At 39.5% G+C, this 12,415-nt stretch overlaps 1 pseudogene; it reads left to right on the forward strand.

Moving 5' to 3' along the window:
* Positions 1-12,415, forward strand: part of LOC130041958 (kinesin-like protein KIF20B) — a 187,126-nt pseudogene that overhangs the window by 21,642 nt on the left and 153,069 nt on the right.

A 12,415-nucleotide genomic window follows, 5' to 3' on the forward strand; every position in this document is an offset into this window, starting at 1 on the left:
TGGGGGTGGCACTAGGGACCTCCAGGTTCTGCCTCAGACCCTCAAGAAAGGCTCTGAGCCGCATCTCCGGGCCCCATCTGCTTTCTCTTTTGCAATGCAGTTTACTAATCCCTAAGAGGATTTTACTGTTCCAGTTTTTATCTTTCACTTCTTGTCCCAAGTTCACTTTTGCTCTTTAACTTTTTGCAGTTCATTTTGCAAGTTGGGGAAACTTTTAAATGTAGTCTAGAAATAGTACTAAAAAATCTATTTTCATCTCCAATGTTACCTTGATTCTGTTGTAAAAGTTTCTACATAATGAGTTATAGATTCTACTAGAAGCCAGTTCATTAGACATTTTGTTGGGGGGCGGGGGTTAAGCTACACCTGGCAGTACTTAGAGTTCTGGGATTTGGGTTTTTGAGTTCTTGCCTTCAAATCCTGCACTCCAACCCTCTTGAGCCATCTCCCTAGCCCAGGACTTTTTTTTTAAAGTCAGCTATACCATTTCTACAAAACCCTGGTATAAATAATGTTTCATTTTATGTTGACCAGCTAATTATTTTTTTGAACAGTGATTCCATCTTAACTTGGGGATTTTTAAGTATTTTTTAACTTTGATTTTTTTCCCTTCTCTTTTAATGGAAAGGTTACTCAGAAACCCAGTGTTGCTAATCAGAAAAAAAGAAGTTGGTGATTGATTCTAAGAAAATTGTCAGACAATACTTTAATATTAACTTTAATTAATTATTTATTTATTTTGATTGTGCATAGTCAATCTTTAATTCAGAACCAAATAGCATACTTATAGAACATCTGAGGGGGTCTGAGGTACAGAACTGCACATATTGTGATTTACCATTTACAGAGGTCAAGCGTTTCAACAGAGACAATTCTTTAGGGGGAATTAACTCAAGGAGACACTCTGCCTGAGACTATACTGAAAGATTCGCTCAGGGGCTATATGCATCTGTGTTGTGTTTCCCTTTCCCTGCTCGTACACATTAAACAAATTAAGTTTACTTCTTATTGATATTTGAAGTTATCTATACACACAGTAACAAACATTCCAAAACTTACTTCTCTGGCGTCCAGGAGCTAAGGTTAAAAGCTGGCTGGGATCCAGCTTTCTGGGGTTAGAGACTGCAGCAACTGAAGCTTGAGTCAAGTAATTATGACGGATGCCCAGGAGTGAAAAAATATACATATATATGTACATATATATATTAATGTAGGCGTGCTGCTATTTATTCAGCCACTGATTATGCTGATTGAATTGGGCATGAACTCCACTAATATAACTTTAAATTAAGAAATACATATATGCTTTGTACAGCAGATAGAGCGTTTGCCTTGCTTTTGGGTGTTACTCTTGGCTCCATGCTCAGGGCTCACTCTTGGTTGGCTCGGGCGGGAGACCCTAATGGGGTGCCAGGATCAAACCCAAGTTGGCTAACTGCAAGGCAAGTACCCCACTTACTGTACTATTGTTCCATCCCCGTTTTGTTCATTTTTTAAATTTCATATAAATGAAAATATATAAAATGGCCTAATTTGCTCCTGCTTTCTTCATTTTCAATGTCATTTTTACTCTACTGGAATCTACATATAAATTACTTTGAATCCGCTTTTCTCTATAAACACACAGAAGTTGCCCTGAATCTGGTGGGGAGGGAAATGGGGGGGGGCGGGGCTCAAACCCAGGCCTCACAAGTGGAAGAGTCGTGCTCAACCCGGAGCCACATGCCACATCCACAACTGCTGGAAATTTCACTAAGAATTATATCAGCTTTAAAGATCTGTTAAGGAAACTAACATCTTCGCACTGTTAAACCTTTGTCCTTAAACACACAGTATGTACTCTCTTGGGGCTGGAGCGATAGCACAGCGGGTAGGGCGTTTGCCTTGCACGCAGCCAACATGGCCAACCGGAGTTCGATTCCTCCGCCCCTCTCGGAGAGCCCGGCAAGCTACCGAGAGTGTCTCACCCGCAGAGCCTGGCAAGCTCCCCGTGATGTATTCGATATGCCAAACACAGTAACAACAAGTCTCACGATGGAGACGTTACTGGGGCCGCTCGAGCAAATCGATGAACAATGATGTACTCTCTTGATTTATTTGTGTCCCCCTTAATTTTGTTTTTTCAGTATTGCTTGTATATTTCATGTTTAGATCTTATATTTTCCTCAAGTTTTCACTATTTCATGATTGTTCTAACCCAGTTTATTTTTACTTTTCTAATGTTTGTTACAATTTATTGTTGTCATTTTACTGCAATTTTGCCCACTCACTTCTCTTTGCTTTTGTGGGGGATGAGGGTGTCACACCCAGCGATGCACAGGGCTTACTTCTTGCTCTGCACTCAGGAATTATTCCTGGAGCTGCGTGGGAGACCATAGGAGATGCTGGGGATTGAACCCTTGTCAGCCTTGTGAAAAGCAAATGCTGTCCCTACTGTTCTATTGTTCTGACCTCATCGCTCATGTTTCAGGTGTTGAGCAAATGCAGATATTAATTTAAATCTGTAATTTTTTTACGTGAACAAGGGGAGGCGGAGCAAGGCAAAAAGCCCTCCATGCTGTGCTATTACTCCGACCCCGAGGATTTTTTTTTTAATGTTAAAGTGTTGTTTGATAAAGAGGGAGGGCATTTGCCTTGCACAAGGCTGACCTAATTGGATCCTCTGCTTTCTGTATGGTCCCCTGAACCTCGTCGTAAGTAATTTCTGAGCGGAGAGCCAGGAGTAACCCCTGAGCATTGCTGGGAATGACCCAAAAAATCAACAACAACAAAAGAGGTGAACAAGGGGCCAAAGCAATAGTAAAGTGGGTAGGATGCTTGACTTGCATGCGGTCCCAGGTATGATCCCCAATCCTGTATCCCCCAAACCCACTAGGATCACTGCCAGGTGTGTCACCATAACCAAACAACAAATAAAGAGGTGAGCAATAAAACTGATTTTTAAATTTTGGACAGATACGGATAAAATTTGCACATGAACATAGTGGACATATTCTGTCATTTAGTGGACATATTCTGTAATTTGTTTTACAAGGAAATATTTTATCTGGGCTTTCTGATTAGGAAATGCTTATGGCACAACTGACAGAGAAAGACCGTAACCTTCAGAAGTGGCGAGAAGAACGTGATCAGCAGGTTGCAGCATTGGAAATACAACTCAAAGCTCTTGCCTCCAGTAACATACAGAAAGACAATGAAATTGAACAGTTGAAGAAGAGCGCCATAGAAAATTGTAAAACAGTCAGTAGACTTTTGTTCTTCTCATTCTTTTTTTTTTATTGAAGCACCATGAGGTACAGTTGTAGATTTACAAATCTTTGTGCTTGGGTTTCGGTCATACAATGATCAAATACCCATCCCTCCACCAGTGCCCATTTTCCACCACCATGGATAATATACCCCCCCACCCCCCTCCCACCCTGCCTCTGTGGCAGGGCACTCCCCTTTGTTCTCTCTCTCCTTTTGGGTGTTGTGGTCTGCAAAAGGGGCATTGAGTGGCAAACATGTTCAGTCCATAGTCTACTTTCAACATGCATTTCCCCTCCTGGGAGGATCCTCCAAACACCCTTTATTTGGTGCTCCCTTCTCTATCTGAACTGCCCTTTCCCCTAGAATACCCGGATGGCCTCTAAGCTATGGAGTAATCCTCTTGGTGTTGATCTCAGCTATTCTTAGGTATTAATCTCATATTTTGTTGCTTTATATTCCCCAGATGAATGCAATCTTTCTATGTCTATCCCTCTCTTTCTGACTCATTTCGCTTAGCATGATACTTTCCATATTGCACCACTTGTATGTAAATTTCATGACTTCATCTTTTCTAAGAGCTACATAGTACTCCATTGTGTAGATGTACCAAAGTTTCTTTAACCAGTCATCTGTTCTTGGGCACTCAGGTTTCTTCCAGTTTCTGGCTATTGTAAAGAGTGCTGCAATGAACAAACAAGTGCAGATGTCACTTCGACTACACATTTTTGCCTCTCTGGGGTATATTCCCAGGAGTGGTATCACTGGGTCAAATGGGAGCTCAATTTCTAATTTTTTGAGAAACGTCCATACTGTTTTCCAAAAGGGCTGAACTAGTCGGCATTCCCACCAACAGTGAAGGAGTGTCCCTTTCTCGCCACATCCGCGCCAGCATCGGTTGCTTTTGTTCTTTTGAATGTGGGCCAGTCTCTGAGGTGTGAGATGGTATCTCATTGTGGTTTTGATCTGCATCTCCCTGATGATTAATGATGTAGAGCATTTTCTCATGTGCTTTTTTGCCATTCGGATTTCTTCTTTGAGAAAGTTTCTGTTCATTTCATTGCCCCATTTTTTGATGGGGTTGGATGTTTTCTTCCTGTGGAGTTCAACTAGTACTTTGTATATCCTTGATATCAACCCCTTGTCAGATGTGTATTCGGTGAATATCCTTTCCCATTCTGTAGACTGTCTTTGTATTTTGGTCACTGTTTCTTTGGAGGTGCAGAATCTTCTTAGTTTAAGATAGTCCCATTTATCTATCTCTGTTTTTACTTGCTCGGCAAGTGGCGTGGCATCTTTGAAAGTACCATTAGCCTCAATGTCATGGAGGGTTTTGCCAACTTTGTCTTCAATGTACCTTATTGCCACGCCGTCAACGGTTTCGCCTGCGTAGCAACATGTTACGGGGGGAACCTGGGCAGGCCTCAGGTTCCTGGGAATGGGAGGTTCGCGGCCCACGGGTCTATGCCTCCGGCAGCCCCCCTTGTTTGCCTGGGCCTAGCAAGCGCCCATGACATTTCTGGTATGCGGTTCTCTAGCCTCCCAAATGGAGCTTTTAATATTTGCCTGCCAGTCTTACTTTTAGTTTAAGTATTGACTACTGCAGAAAACATAATCACTAACCACAGGAATGTAGGGAAATAAGTTCATGGTTTTAGGACAATAGGAATATAGGAATATAAGACTGGGTTAAGACTTATAAGAAGAGGTGCTGTAGTTGCAGTTTAAATTACTTTATTGTCAGTTACCTTAGCTCATGGAAAAGAGGTTTTAAATAAAGTCAGAGTTCATTTTGAAGCTAGACAAAAGCAGAGCCAGTCACGACCACTGAAAGTTATCTTTAGAAGAGTGCCAGCCTCAGCTTACAATGCAGTCATTAATGAACAAACAGCAGGCCTACGTGTGGGAGAGAGGGGATGTTGAAAGACCCCTATGCCCTCTTTTGCAAACATCAAACCCCTGCACGTACACTGCAGACATTGGCCCCTGCACGTGCACCCCATAATTCATTAATGTGACAATGCTAAACACAGTTTGGTAACCTAATGACCTTCACTGTCTCTTTAATGTACTGACCTGGTTACAAAAATAAAGCAGAACTTGTATTGGGAAAGATAAGGATAAAAGAACTCTGTAAATTGGATTGTGGTTAAACACCGTTGAACATGAAAGGCCTATATAAAGATTTACGAGCGGATGCCTTGTCTCAATGTAAAGCAGACCCTGTACCGTTTTTGGGAACTTAATGAAGAGACTAACGTAATGTCTGATAAGGACCCCTGGTTCTTTGTTCTGTAACTGTATAATAAGAGGAACTCTGGGCTCAATAAACTCGCAGCAGCACTCAGCCTCTCTTGTGTTGGTGTCTGTCTGTCCATCGCGCCGAATCTCCTGCTTTCCTGCGGACCTTCTCCCCTGTTTTCCCCTCAGCCTGGTGGTCTTCGACCGAGGCAGTCTGCGGCATTCCCCTGAGCACCGCAAGGGGTAATTCCTGATGGCAGAGCCAGGAGTAACCCCTGTGCATCGCCAGGTGTGACCCCCCCCCCCCCCAAAAAAAAGCTAACTTGCTTATGACTGGGTATGTAGCTCAGGGCTAAAGCACTTGGCTTGCAAGTATGAAATTTTGGGTTCTATGCCTTGCACTATAGAAACAAAACCAAAATCACTAACTGTGGTTGAAAATATATCTCAGTGGCAAAATATTTGTCTCAGATTTGTGAGGTTATGGGTTTGATCCCTGAATTTCCATATACGCACACAAAAGCTAATTTACTTAAAGAATATTAAACTGCTTAAAAGTAAGTATATATTGCCATACTATTATACAGATTTAATTCTCAATAAAATAACTTGAAAAGGTCTATTTTTAGCATCTTTGCTAGGAAAAGATGTTACCTAATTTTTAAATATTTGTAATTTTGGGGAAAATTTTAAATTGTCATTTTAATTTGTGCTCTTTGTCTACTAGTGAGCTTGAAAATTGCTCTTGTGTTTACGAGTCATATATACTTCTTTTAGTACAGATTATATGATCATACTTTATGCTTATTTTTTCTATACAAGTTTAATAGCTAAATACTGATTTATTTCATAGCACTAATTTATTAAAAACATTCACCTTTTGCCTATCATATTAATTGCCAGTAGTTGTTTGTTTTGCTTGTTTTTTGATCACTTAATTTACTTTTTACCTTTTCTTTCAGATTGTAAAATTTTCACACAAATGAGCATATGTTTTTCTTTATATCCTACAGTTTTAAACTGAGAACAACTGTTTGTTTTGTACAAATAAGATACCTGTGCATTTACTATTTCTTCTCATTATTTTTACATTTTAACACATCTCGATTCATCTACAACTTATCCTAGTAAGTGTTGTCATATTGAAAGAAATCACCGTTTTTTTCAATCATAGCACTGTGGCACTGTCCTCCCGTGGTTCATCCATTTGCTCAAGCATGCACCAGTAACATCTTACAACAAATTGTGAGACTTGTTGTTACTGGTTTTGGCCTATCTAATACGTCATGGGTAGCTTGCCAGGCTTTTGCTATGAGGGCGAGATACTCTGGGTAGCTTGCCGGGCAGAGGAATCGGTACTCTGGGTAGCTTGCTGGGCAGAGGAATTAGAATCAGGGTTGGCCTCCTGCAAGGCAAATGTTACCGGCTGTGCTGTAAACATTATAGAAAATATACTAGTAATACCGAATGTTGTTTCTTTAACAGTGCAATAAAAATGATTATTTATTAATTTTGGTGATTTATTAATGAAATATGTAAGCTCTTGAGTATAATGGGAGTAGTTTTCTAACACAATAGTCTGAGGAAGTTGAAACTGTTATAACTGTCTTGTAGGATTCCATCTCCCTAGCCTGCTTCATTCTACTTCTCTCTCTATCCAATCCGGTCTTCTTCTTGGGAATCTGACCTCCTGATTGGCTAGCCTCTACCTTTCAACTGCCAATTTTATGACATCATTCTCCCACCAAAACAACTACCAACTGGAAGAATCTTGGGGTTTCCATGCGGTTGTTTGTAAACAAATTTGAATCATCCTGGCAAGTGACCAGTGACCAATGACCAATCACCATTGACCAGTCATCTGTACTGGACACTTGTGGTCTTAAGCCGCTGCAGTTTACTGACGTACTCTCGTACTGTCTCCTCTTCTCTTCTAGCTTGCATCGGTATTTCCTCTTCTCTGACCATGTCAGGTAAGGAATAATACTTTTCAAAGCTTTACATTCGATTTATCATCCCTAAACTTAGCAGTCTAGTAAAAACAACATGTAGTAGTGAAGGAAACTATTCAAGTAGAATTTTATAAGCCTCATTTTAGCTTGACTTTGACATTTGCTGTGTGATTTTAGACATTGGCTTACTTTCTCTCACATACAAACTGTTTTTCCTCATTGATTATTTTATATTTAAGACATATTTACGAGCTCAAATAGAAACATATATATATATATATGTTGATTCTCTGTGTTTCTTTTTCCTTTTATTCGTGTATTTTACATGCTATCCATTGAAGAAAAGTAAATCAGAGACAGTATTTTTACAGAAACAGAAAATGTAGATGCTGTGGAAACCTGTTAATATGTACTAGCATGTTTTCTCTGTAATGGTCTCTCCACTTGTATTTATACTTCAGTATTTTAAATATAGTGCTATTACACAGTAATAATCATTGATCTTTGAGTTTTCTATTTAAACCAGGTAATAAGAAAATATGGGGCATGGGGAAGGTGTGGAGTGCTGAGTGGTAGGGAGGCAAGCCCTCAAAGGTAAGATGTTTGGGATCACTTTCATCAAACATTGACCAATAGAAACCAAGAAGATGTGAGGGAGACTGAAATAGGAAAGAAAGAAAGAAAGAAAGAATATGGACGGCAATTATTAAGGAAGAGGAAACCGTCTGGATAGAATGTTGAAGAAAACCAAGGATTTAAAATCAGAAAAGAAAGAATATATGTTAAATGTGCTGAGATAAATACACTGAGAGCAAGTCAAAGCAATTTACTTCAATAAATGCCAGAACTAGAAAGTATACTATTCCTTGAGTAGGGTACCAGTAGGAAAACCAGTATATCAGAAAACCATCCTTGGTGACTTTTTTTCCTTATTATCTCTAAGAACACAGTACTTGGTACTTGACAATTTGGAATATAACCATGCTTCAGAAATGATACATCCCATAAATAGCTAATAGTGGTTATCTAGGTGGGTGGAAGAAATAGAATCTTCAATGTTTTTATTACGTTCTGGTTTTTAAGTACATGTACGCGTTGCCTGTTGAAATTTAAAAAATGGTATCTTCTAACTTGATTCAGGAGATTTGATTCATTTGTGTTGTAAGTAGGTTCCAGGTTAAAGTTGCTTGTCATATTTACAAATATTATTTCATGTGACTTTTTCTAACATGAGAGTATTTTGATAATAGTCAACTTCTGTTTTTAGATCCTAAGAGGAAATAGGAAAATCAAGTCTCACGTGTCTAATTACACATTTTTGTCATATTTGTGAATTTTGATTATTCCTACATTAAAAATATTTAATGGGATTTTGGTGCTCATTTATTAAATAATGAGAAGAACGTTTTCCTGGTTAATAAAGATAATTCTAATCTAGGTTTTGAAAGTAAATTTGCAATATTTTGTGATCATTTTTTTATATGGTCTTTTCTGTTTGTGTGATAAACTGAAATCATATGCTATGTTTAACACGTGTTGTTTGCTGGTTAATATTCAGAGGTATTGATGAGAATAATTTTTTGTAATTACGAAGTTTCTCTATTTTACTCATTTAAAACATTTCTTGCCTATGAAATACAATCACGTTTATTCCTATTTTCTTTTTGTTATGTAGTTACTGGTAAATCTTTTTTCTTTAATGTACTGGTAAAGTGTGCACTCAAAAATCACCTTCTATTACATTTTTTTGGCTAGCAGTTTTTTTCTAAAATAGAATACACTCTTCATATTGTATATGTGAAACAATTTATTAATAAACTTATTGGACTGTTTTATTTGGTTTTGTTTGAGACCACATCCACTGTTATTCAGGGTTGACTCTTGGGTCTGCTCTCAATAACTTACTGTACTATGCTGCTTGCTACATAGCCCAGATTTCATCGATATCTATATACTTATTTTTCAGTTCTGTGATACATAATTTTCATTATGTTTTCTTTATTCTTCCTCCTATGTAAACCACGTGAAATGGAAAAATTATATTCATGTATGCATTATTATTCTTAGAGTTATTAGTAACTACATTGTAGATAACCAGCTTAAGACACAGAATTTAAATAAAGTTTTCCTTCCAAAAACATTTCTTGGGAAAAACTCAAGTAGTCCTTTTTGAAGTGGATAAAAAATCAGAGTAACCTTCAATGCATCAACAAGATTAAGTCATAAGTGAACCGTAACTAACAGATATTCATTGCACAAGTAAAATGGAAACCTGATGATTACAATGGTAATAGTTGTAAAGACCCCAAATGCCTATATTAATGTAAGGTATCTTCCTGACCGTTTCTGCATTGTAGTGATCATGCAGAGTCCTGGAAAAAAGTCCACATGCTTAGATTCCTTAACTTGGAAATTCAAAAGGGACAGAGAGATAGTACTGGAGGGGATAAGGCACTTGCCTTATACACAGCCAATCAAGTTGGATCTCTGTCACTGCATACACACTTCTGAATGTTACAAGGGGTCACTTCAGAGTGTAGAGCCAGAAAGAGCCCAAGATCACTGTCAGTTATTAGTCCAAACTATACTCCTTACCACGCCCAATAAAAATTATTGGAAAACATGAAGTCTCTTTGTCATTTCTGGCCCTCAGGTTTCTTCTTGTCCAGAGAATGTTACCCATTCTCTTAGACTTCCTAGTTTGGAAAAGCTTCCCTTATAGGAAATAACATATGAGTCAATAGGAGAGCAAGCTACAGGCATTGCTAGGGTAAGGAGAAACTCTCTGTAAGCAAGAAATTCAGGTACAGACACGATCACCTGGTGTTCTTCAACAGTTCTGTGTTCATTTGGAAGCACGATACCAAATACACAAATTGCTAAAAGGTTCCAGGATTTGAATCACCCCAAATTGTTGGAATTTTGGAAACTCAGTTGACTGCTGGTACTAGAAGCATCTCGCTGGCTTAAATTTTAAGTTAATATTGTTCCTCTCAGAATTGCAGGAGATTATTAATCTCACAGAATTTTTTCATCACCCTCTTGTTCCTTACAGAAAATTTTCAAAATACATCTGTATTGGGAACTGCACATACTCTGCAGCATTCCCTTCCCGTGGTGAACGATGCAGCTTCCCTTACAGGAAGTGTCTGCAACTACTCCAGACTATCTGCTCCAGTTGGTAGTTCTGCTTGGCTCCTGCCCTCAGCCTCTGGCACCTCTTTCAAACCACTGATGGGTAGTGCCCATCTTTACCAACATTTCAGCACAACAACGCTATCTGGAGTGTTTCACCAGAGTCATATATCCACCTCAACTGCTTCCTACCCGAGTGTTTTGGAAAGGGATATTGCAGGAAGTGCTTAAGTGAAGTCTTCCATGGGAGACTTTTTTGTAACTGTCCTTGACCAATACACCGCTGTCTCTTCCATGTCTAAGTCAGCTAGCTATGAGAGAACCCTGGATACCTACAGCACGGTGTCTGTGTACCCATCAATTTCTGGCAGTCTTGTTGAGAGAACACCATCTCTGGTTCCACATCAGATTCTAAGCCTGTCACTTCCCTACCAGGAATGAAACCAGGTGTATTACTATCATCAAGGCACTCTGGGAACTCTCCTTTCTGGCCTGCAGTCCTATGACTCCATGTCATACACAGGGAAAAATGGCTCTGCCCCCCAAGCTTACAGCAACTCATCTAGAGAAATGGTTATGGTTCTGAAGGAGGTCCAGCACCCAAATAACCAAACATCAGCCTCCTCCTCTGGAATTGACTTCTCTCTGTCTGCTCAACCCATCACAGAATCGAGTTATCAAGGTGAGTTAAACTGAGAGAAGGGAAAGAAAACTCAAAAATTGAAATCAAAAAAAGGAAAACTGTCCATAGACAGATGGTATTTAAATACACTGAGATTTTCAAGTTTATGAAATGAAGTTAACTAAACTCAGTTCATGTTTACTCCCTTCACTCATTTTTCAGCATGTTATTTTCACACTCAACACAAGAGCTCCTAATGGAGATTGTAAGGTATGATCGTATAATGGACATCTAGGTTTCATATAATGAAACTTCAGGAGCACACAAAAGAATGCCACATTTTTCCCTAGTTATTTCATTTAATTTTAAATTTTTATTAATTAAACATCATGAGGCACAGTTGTAGACTTACAAATTATTGTGCTTGGATTTCATTTATACAATGATGGAGTACCTATCCCTCCACCAGTGCCCATTCTCCAACATCACGGATCCCAGTATTCCTCCCACCACCCATACCCCCCATCCCACCCAGCCTCTGTGGCAGGGAATGTCACATTTTTCACTGTTCTAGTTCAGTAGTCCTCCAGAATTACCACACTAAAAGTAAAATACATGTCTTAAACTAGTATTTTGTTATTTTCTTAAGAAGTTTCAGAACTCTTATTGTAATGGTACCAGTTTAACTTTCCCTTCCATTATTGAACAGCAAGGTTCTGAATACACTTGTGGTTCAGAGATTCTGTCTCACACCATGAAACCTAGAATCTGTACTTCAGCACAAATATCATGCTTGTGTAAGCTCACTCAAGGTGGGGGGCACGCGGCACCCACACGGCGGCGGCTCTATCTCTCCCGCCGCCCGCGTTCGGTAGTCTCACCCTTCTACCACCCCGGAGAGGTCGATGGCAATGGTCAGGCAGAGGAAGGAACGAGGGCCAGGCTGGTAGGTATTAGTTGTAGTTTATTCTGATTCTCTCCTCATCTCTCCTTCTGTCTCTGCCCCCATTCTTCCTCCCCCAGCTACTTCATTCTCCTTCTCCATTCCCCTTCATCCTCCTTCTCTGGAGTCTGGGTTCTGATCCTCTCTGAACTCTCTTCTTCCTTCTGCCCCCTGCCCCACTCCTACAGTCCAGTTAAATCCTCTCTCCATGAGGAATTGGGGAAACAATTACACATAGGTGTGGTCACAATCAATAGGGGTGGAGATCAACAGGGG

The sequence above is a fragment of the Sorex fumeus genome, unplaced genomic scaffold (assembly GCF_029834395.1).
Source record: "Sorex fumeus unplaced genomic scaffold, SorFum_2.1 ptg000002l, whole genome shotgun sequence".
In the NCBI taxonomy this organism is placed as follows: Eukaryota; Metazoa; Chordata; class Mammalia; order Eulipotyphla; family Soricidae; genus Sorex; species Sorex fumeus.